The sequence below is a fragment of the Rhinolophus sinicus genome, chromosome 3 (assembly GCF_057876585.1).
Source record: "Rhinolophus sinicus isolate RSI-liver-muscle chromosome 3, RSI-T2T, whole genome shotgun sequence".
Lineage (NCBI taxonomy): Eukaryota > Metazoa > Chordata > Mammalia > Chiroptera > Rhinolophidae > Rhinolophus > Rhinolophus sinicus.
Window position 1 is genome coordinate 99,125,830 of NC_142503.1, and position 9,504 is coordinate 99,135,333.

The following is a 9,504-nucleotide window of genomic DNA, read 5'->3' on the forward strand; positions in this document are numbered from 1 at the left end:
TTTATAGCAACACTATTTGTGAACACGAAGAACTGAGTGGGAAAAAACGCTCATATATACCGTAGTCAAATGTAAAAATAGACTTTAGTATATTCATATGTAATCAAATAGAAAAGAGCAGTGAAAATTATTGAAAACCACTGACGCAACAATGGGGATCAACCTCAGGACAATGTGCTGGGGAAGCAAATCGCAAAATGATACATTGCAGCATAATCTCATATATAAAATTCCAAAACATGCTAACATTTTTAGAGATACACAAAAAACGGATAAAGAACTCTAACAAGAAGTATGAGAAAAAAATACACAAACTTCATGTTAACTGTTAAAAGGATGGAATTGGGGAGGAACCACAGGGTACTTAAATGTCATGTAAATGTTCTTTATCTTAAAAAGGGTGATGGGTACACAGTTACTAAATTATTGCTTATATTTTATACATAACTTACAAATAATTTTTAATCTGAATAGTTAATAAAAATGAAAAATATACTATGGTTCACCATTGAACTAGGAAGTTGTTGAGTGTGCAGAGATGGCCTATCATACAAAAACGGCAGTAAAAGTTGCTAAGTATCTAAAATAGGTCAAATCTAGGAGATGTTGATGTGAGTCATTCATGAGTCATAAAGGAGAATGATGGTAGACCCCAAAGATAAATCTTTTGACAAAGATAACAATAGCTTTCAGCTGATTTTCAAAAGAAGCGGCTTAATTTCCAGTAGAAAGTAATTAAACTGAAAATAAAACTGTCATCAAGATCATACTCAAAACGTTAAAGTTGTTAAAAAAATTCAAATTATAAGTGGAAGCTTTGACAAGCATGCCAATGCAAATAGTGAACAATTGCCAGTACCCAATGGAAATTTAAATGCATATTTACAGTTTGGTGAATATGGATTAAGTTTGTGATGGTTTGTGATGATTAAGAGCAACATGTGAGTCATTCTGTCAGGATAAATATATGATGTCATAAGTTAAAAATAAGTTTTGTCAATTCTGTGCTTCAGAGTCCAAACAGAAAAATAATTTTTGACTCCAGTATTTTCATACACACTGTAATTTTTTCAGAAAATCTGTTATTGAATCAATGAATGTCTTACACTCAATGAAATATTAGAATCAATAAATACTTATCAGGACTTCCAGTCAAGATGGTGGAGTAAACTATATACTTGCCTCCTCCCATGACCACATCAAAATTACAACTGAACTACAAAACAGTCATCACTGAGAATAGCCTGATGTCTAGCTGAACCAAAGTCCTTAAACTAAGGATATAAAGAAGAAGCCACGTGGAGACTGGTAGGAGGAGCAGAGACATGAAATGGGCGAGTCCCACACCCATGGTGTGGTGATTAAGAATCAGTGGGGGGGGAGGGGTGTATATTTCAGCTGCGGAGGTCTCTCCTGAGGAGCAAGTGGTCCCAGGCCCAAGCAGACTCTCCAACTCTAGGAGCATCAGTGTGAGGAATTATAAGAATTTTAATTTCATAATTTGTGGCCCAATAGTTGGATTTTTTACAGCTTGAGCTCCAAAGCTGCTTGCAGAGCATAACCTTGCCCTTTGGGGCTCTGGAACTGCCTGCAGAGCCAGCAGTACCCCTGTGCCGATCGTACTGTTTGATAAATTGTACTCCTTGCATTGTTGTATTATGATTTTGTGATCAAAGACAGCCTTTTTGTTTTATAGGCCTGTGCTGAAAGTAGGACTTGATAAATAAGTAATCATATGTTACCCATTGTACTCACCTCACAACCCCTTACTTGATCACTGAGTCAGCCAACGATTGAAAGTCCATTTGACCCACCAATCAGAAAACAAATGATGTACTTTTATGGTCTTGTTTCCCCTAGCAACCCATCTCTTTGATCAACAGCTCCTTGCAACTTTTGCCTTGATAAACCATGCCCAATCCCCTCCATTTTGCAACATACTCTTGGTTCATGATGAGGGCTACGTTTCCAGGTTTGCAAATCATTGTCTGAATAAACTTTTCAAATTTCTTTTTTTTTTAAAGTATCTCTAGACTTTTTAAAAATAAGTGCTAGAAAGAGGAGTGCCCATAATATCTGGCTGTGAAAACCAGCCAAGATTGCATTGGAGTGAGTTGGAGGGCTGCTCCAATTCCCAGGCATTCTTGAGGGGACTATGCATGTACTCACTCACTCATAAATTCACTCACTGAGCTTTAGTTCAGGGGCAGCAACTTGAAAATCACCAGGGATAAACAGGGAGAACCTAAATTGACTAACTTCAGGGTGACAGCTGGAGGGGCAGGGGTAGAGGAAACTCTCTCCAGGGATGGAAGCATAGTCAGCTGTCATTGCACCTTTGTTGGGTGCTTCTCTTACCCAGCTGGAAGGCACAGGCAAGTGCCAAATCTGAGTTCTCCATTAACTTGGCTAACACCATTAGCCCTGCCTTGGTAAGTCCTTGAGACCCCACCCCACCCAACTCGCCCCCGCAGCCTAAGCCCACTCCAGCTACTCCTCCACCAAGTGGTCTGCCTCAGCTCATGCTGTAGATTTTCCCAAAATCTCTCAAAGATACACAAACCCCAAACAAGCAGTGTCTGGCCTCGGCATGCTTTGTAGCTCTTGCTAAGCAGCCCTGAAGCCCGGCATAACTGCTGATCAGTTTCAACTTGCACTGTAACTCCCATCAGGTGGCCCCAAGTCTGAAATAGGTGGCAGCTAGTCTTGACCTGGAATGTGGCTTCAACTAAGCAGCCACAAGTCCAGTACAAGTGGCAGTTGGCCTCAACTCAAATCATGGTGCCCAGCAAAGGGTCCCAAACCTAGCACAAGCAGCAGCTGGCCTCAGTTGGCAGCATAGCCCAAAACCTCCAAGCCCAGCAAATGCAGCAACCAACAGCAGATCACTTTGTAGCTCCTACCAAATTTCCCAAGCCCAACACAAGTGTTGCCTGACCTTAGCCTGCACCAGAGCCCCTCCCAAGAGGCTCCAGACCCAACATACCCAGTGGCCGGCTTCAGACCATAAAAGAACACCACCCAACTAGCTCCACAAAGGATATACCCATAGGGCAGAATGGGCATGCACCAGAGCCCCACTAAAGCAATCTCTGCTCTGTGGGGCCAGCCTCCACACAACAGCCCACTCACTATAGTCACAGCCAGCCCTCACAACCAGTCAGCCTTAGGGTCGACACCACCCACTGACGTGCCAACAGCAATCATTGCACCTTTGTTGGGTGCTTCTCTTACCCAGCTGGAAGGCGCAGGCAAGTGCCAAATCTGAGTTCTCCATGGCCTTCAACTACAACAGGAGGGCACATACAACCAACTCAGGGAACACCCCTGGAGCACCCAGCTCAGGTGATTAGGGAGACTGTACTACTAAGCCCCATAGGACACCTTCTACAAAAGGCCACTCAGTCAAAACCAGGAGACATAGCTGATCTACCTAATACATAGAAACAAACACAGGGAATCAGCCAAAATGAGGAAACAAAGAAATATGTTCCAAATGAAAGAACAGGACAAAACAGCAGGAAAGAACTACAAAATGCAGAAAAGCAATCTACCTGGTGCAGAGTTCAAAACACTGGTTATAAGGATGCTCAAAGAACTTAAGAGAATAGATGAACCCAGTGAGAACTTCAAAAGAACCAGTCAGAAATGAAGACTACAATACCTGAAATAAAGAATACATTAGAGGGAATCAACATTAGATTAGATGAAGCAACAATCAAATCAGTGATCTGGAATACAAGGTGGCAGAAAACACCCAATCAGAACAGCAAAAAGAAAAATTAAAAATGAGGAGAGCTTAAGAGACCTCTGAACAACATTAAACGTACCAACATTCACACCATAGGGGTACCAGAAGAAGAGAGAGAGCAAGGAATTGAAACCCTATTTGAAGAAATAATGACGGAAAACTTCTTCATCCTGGTGAAGGAAATAGACATACAAGTCCAGGAAGGCAGAGAGTCCCAAACAAGATGAAACCAAAGAGGCCCATATCAAGACACATCATAAGTAAAATGCCAAAGGTTAAAGAGAAAATCTTAAAAGCAGCAAGAGAAAAGCAGTTAGTTACCTACAAGGGAGCTCCCATAAGACCATTAGCTGATTTCTCAACAGAAATTTTGCAGGCCACAAGGGAAGATATATTCAAAGTAATGAAAAGCAAGGGCATACAACCAAGATTACTCTACCTAGCAAAGCTATCATTTAGAATTAAAGGAGAGGTAAAGAGTTTCCCAGACAAGAAAAGGCAAAAGATGTTCATCACCACTACACCAGTATTACAAGAAATGTTGAAGGGACTACTTTAAGAAGAAAAGATCAAAAACATGAATAAGAAAATATAGGAAAGAAAAAATGCTCACTGACAAAGGAAAACACTTTTTAAAAGCAGTGGACCAACCAACTATAAAGCTAGTACAAAGGTTAAGAGGCAAAAGCAGGAAAATCATGTGTAATTACAACAATAAATTAAGGGATACACACAAACACACACACACACACACACACACACACACACAAAATGAACAATGACAAAAACATAAATGTTGTGAGGTTGAATAAAAAATGTAGTGATTTTAGAATGTGTTCAAAGTTAAGCGACGATCAACTTAAGATAGACTGCTATAAACATAGCTTGATATATAGGAAGCACATGTTAACCACACAGCAAAAATCTGCCGGAGATATACAAGAAATAAAGAGAAAGGAATCCAAATGCAACACTTTAGAAAGTCATCAACATACAAGAGAAGAGAGTAAGAGGATAAGAAAGGAACAGAGAAGTGTAAAATCAATCAGAAAACAATTAACAAAATGGCAATAACTATATACCTATCAATAATTACTCTAAATGTAAATAAACTAAAAGCTTCAATCAAAAGACATAGGGTGGCTGAATGGATAAAAAATACAAGACTTGTAAATACGCTGCCAACAAGAGACCCACTTCAGATCAAAAGACACACAGACTGAAAGTGAAAGGATGGAAGAAGATATTTCATGTAAATGGAAATGAAAAAAGGGCTGGCGTAGCAATACTTATATCAGACAAAATAGACTTTTAAACAATGGCTGTAACAAGAGACAAAGAAGGGCATTTCATGATGATAAAGGGATCAATCCAGCAAGAGGATGTAACTCTTGTAAACATCTGTGCACCCAATGTAAAATTCTGTGTCCATCAATAGACTAATGAATAAAGAAGAAGTATATATGTACAATGGAATATTACTCAGTCATTAAAAAGAATGAAAGCCATTTGTAACAACATTGATGGACCTAGAAGGTAATTATACTAAGTGAAATAAGTCAGGCAGAGAAAGACAAATACGATATGATTTCACTTATATGTGGAATCTAAAAGCAAAATAAATGAACAAATGCAACAGAAACAAACTCGTAGATGCAAAAAACAAATTAATGGTTGCCAGGTGGGAGGTGGGTTGGAGGGAAGGGTGAAAAAAAGTGAAAGGGACTAAGCAATACAAATGGCAGTTATAAAAATAGTCACAGGGATGTAAAAAACAGCATAAGGATTATAGTCAATAATATTGTAATAACTGTGTATGGTGTCAAATGGGCACTAGACTTACTGGGTGAACACTTCATAAGGTATATAAAGCATGAACACTTTGTAAGGCCTAATCACTATGTTGTACATTTGAACTTAGTGTAATATTATATGTCAACTGTAATGGAAAAATAACTTTTTAAAAAAGAGAAATAAATAAACCCTTGTTGAATAAGTGAAAGAACAATAAGCATTTCTTAAAGGAAGAAATATGAATTCTAATAAACATAAGATGTCATTAGTAATGATGAGGGACACTGAGGCTAAGCAGATAGTTTGCTGGGAAGGGAGGGTTAAGTGGCACTCGGAAGAATACTGGGAGGCGCTGGTTGGATGTGGGATTTGGGGTCTAGTCCTGGCTCTGCTGCTCACTGTATCCCCTTGAGCAAGTCACAAACACTCTGAACTCCATGTTCTTCATTCCTAAGGTGGGGATGATACTACCAGTATATTCAAGTTGGTCAAAATCCTCCAGACACTCTGTAAACTATAAAGCACCATCCAAAGATAATTTGTCTGCAGTGAGGGTCCTACCTGTGGTAGGCCAGAACTAATCTGAGCTATTTCCTTTAAATTCCTGCAGATTATTGACCCAGGTCAAGCATGACACATACTGATTACTTGCAACCCATGCTTTGTAACCCATGGGTTCAAGGAGTTTCAGAATAGTTGTCGTGCGGGAGACTCTACTCGCTGCGCCATTTGTCGTGCGGGAGACCCTGCTCGCTGCGCCATTTGTCGTGCGCGGAGGCCTTCTCGCCGCGCCATCTTTCAGGCGGGGTGGCCTGCGGGGTCTCTGCTCCCGCTCCCCACACAAGAACGCAGGATATGGTGAGGCCGAAAAGGAACACCCACGGAGCCATAGGTAGGGGAGCCATACCACCACGGTCTCACTGGAGGCTGGGCCCACCGGACGCCGACCTGCTGTCCGCCTTTCCGCCAACCGACCGACCGACGACTCTTCTCCACTCTCTCGACTCTGTTCCTCTCCCTCTGCTCTCCTCTTCCGCTCTCTTCGGCCCTCCTCTGCCCGGCTCTGCTCGGCTCCTCGGCAATCCTCGGAAATCCTTCATAGCCGCAGCAGTTATACCAGCGGCCAATCGGCTAACCGGCCACAGCCGACAGCCAATCAGCCACAGCCGACGGCCATCCACCACCCGAGCCAGCACTCCTCCACGTGAGGCCGAGAGCCTGTAAACTACTTTCTGGGGCTCTGTCCCCACACTCCACCCCTACAGGGTCTCGCCTCACAACCTACGTGACAAGCGTCTTCCACGAGGGTCCCTGTGCCGTATTAGCCTACTGACACCTATGGACGAAAAGAAACGGTAGTCTTAGGAAACAACAATGGCAAATCCCTTCCATCTGGGAGGATACATGCTAGCTTTTTGTCCTGGGAAAGGAGGGTCGCTGCCACTGGCACCTTTCGCAGTTTGTGGTACCAGACCTTTATGGCAGTACTTGGGGTCCCTTGCATAGTTTCAACATGTAACAGAACAGGGGACCCCATAATCGGCCATAGTGAGAGCACATAGTTTCCTCGCAAAATCATCCCGGTATCGGGACCTCTGTATACTACAGTCACTTGTGGTGGCCACTCAGCCACCACCCCTGGCGTCACTTGCAAATCATGAGTCAAACCGGCCCCTCATGGGGCTATCAGACCCAGCCACCGACAGTGAGGGCTTTTGACCTGCCAGGGCCAAGTCCATTGCTGCCGTTCCCCTGCTTTCAAGCATGTGGGTGCTGGCAGCAAAATGTTCCCATTTCTGCCGTAGCCTGGCTTTAACAGAGTCTCCCATTAAATCATGAATTGAAGGCACTGCAGCGTGCAAGGGTGGCGTCACCTTATTTAACTCCCTATAGTCCACAGTCATTCGCCTGGTCCCATCTGGCTTCTTGACAGGCCATACTGGGGAGTTAAAGGGACTGTGCGTTGGCCTCACAATATGTGCCTTTTCCAATTCCAATATTGTACGACCAATCTCCTCCTGTCCTCCTGGCAGGCAGTACTGTCGCACTGTAACCACGCGCCAGGGCTGTGGCAACACTTGAGGAGGGTGGTGAGCATGCCCGCGTGTGACCGCTTTCACCACCCGGATCCGGAGACGGAACTCTCCTACCGACATCTGTAAGCTGAGGCCATGTAGCACGTCCACCCCTAGAATATACTCCGGAACGGGGGAGACATAAACCTTGTAGGTACGAGGAGGAAGCCTTCCTATACCCAGTGGTAAGGAAACGGCTTTCACAGTCACAGTTTTTCCCCCATAGCCATCAATGCAGACTGCTGGTCCGGGGAACAGTTCTGGGTTCCCATAAACGAGACTGCAGTCGGCGCCAGTGTCAACTAGAGCCAAAACCCTCTGTACATTCGAAGGGGACCAATGTATGGACAGTTCCACGTGGGGCCTCCGGTCCCTGCTCGTCCCCTCTGACCGGGTACCTTGGCCCGACCCCTAATCAAGCTGAAAGGAGTCGGCCTCAAGCGGCTGCATGAAGTCCTGGAGGGACACAGGTCGCGCTTTCCCAGACTCCTCCTTTATGTTTCTCCGGAATTGTTGTTCTGGACGCAACTGTTTCCAAAGTTCCAGCAGGAGTGCATTGGGTTGTCGGTCTATTTTCTTCCTATCGACCCCTGCTGCCATGAGATCACGCCACATCTGTGCGCGTGTTACTCTCTGAGGCCCGCGACCTCGCCCCTTTACCTTTGGTTTGGGCTTCCAGGTTTCAACTGTGCGGACCTCCTGTCTTAACTTCCTTCTCCTCCGGCTTTCAACATCCCCTAGGGTGGCCATGGCAGTTGTAACTTCATGGATCCGCCGCCCTACATACGGTGTAACAATAGCAACCAAGGATCCAAAAGCACTCGCAGGTGCAGTATCCAAAACCAGATCTCTCATGCTGGCAGTAAGAAGCTCGTCATCTGGACCCTGCCTGTTGAGGTTAAAAATAGCATGTCTCATACCCATTTCACGGATTATTTGCATAAGTTCTGTATATGACTGCCATTGACTCACAGTGTCTGGCAGCTCGCCAGCCTGTTCCCATACTGTGCGTACTGCAGCAGTGAGCCACGCCATTAGAGAATGGTTGCCCTGGTTGTTGGCCAACCTATGGCAGTGCTGTAACCTTTGTCTCAGGGACGGATGCACTGTCACGAAGGCTAGCTTTTCCATCTCGCCTGGGGAGCAGAGAATGCTGTCTGCTCCCTCATCCCATAAACGTAATAGCCAAGCCGAGACTGGCTCTCCAGGGCGCTGTCTGTACTGCCTCCCTAGTTCCTGCAACTCAGTGGGAGGGTATGGGGTGTAGGTTGTGAACTCAGTCACAGGTGGGTTGCCGGCAGCAATGCCCCCAGGGCCCAAAGGTTGTTCACGTTTTACCCTTTGCTTAAAGATTGGCCGGGCTTGGGGGTTGGGAGCTACATTGTCTCCACTCGCTTCCTCCGCCTCTGCCTCAGAGTCTCCACCTTGGGGCCCCTCTTCTAACAGGCGGACCAGGGCTTCCAGCGCTTCCAACCGGGACACCTGGTTCAGCACCCGGGGCCACTTCATTAAGCCCATTTTCCGTGTTGAGACTCAAGGCCTTGAGGAACATCCAGCCCACGCGGCCGGCTGTAGCCTTCTCCTCCTCCGGCAACCGCTCAGCCAGAGCCTACAGGGCCCTCTCCACACTGGCCGGAGAGCCATCCATGTCCTCCCACCCCTCCTTGGGGGTCCAACTCCTGAGAACAGTGGCCACCGAACACCATATACTGTGTGAGGGCCACACGTCCTCCTGCCCAGAGTCAGACGCCATTCCTACCTGGTCAGAATCTTGCTCACCGTGCCAGGTGTCTGAGTGGGTGGAGGCCTCGGTGTAAGATGTCCACCACCCTCGGAGCTTAAGGCCGCAGCAGATCACCAAAATGAAGGCAATGCCGTCCATGG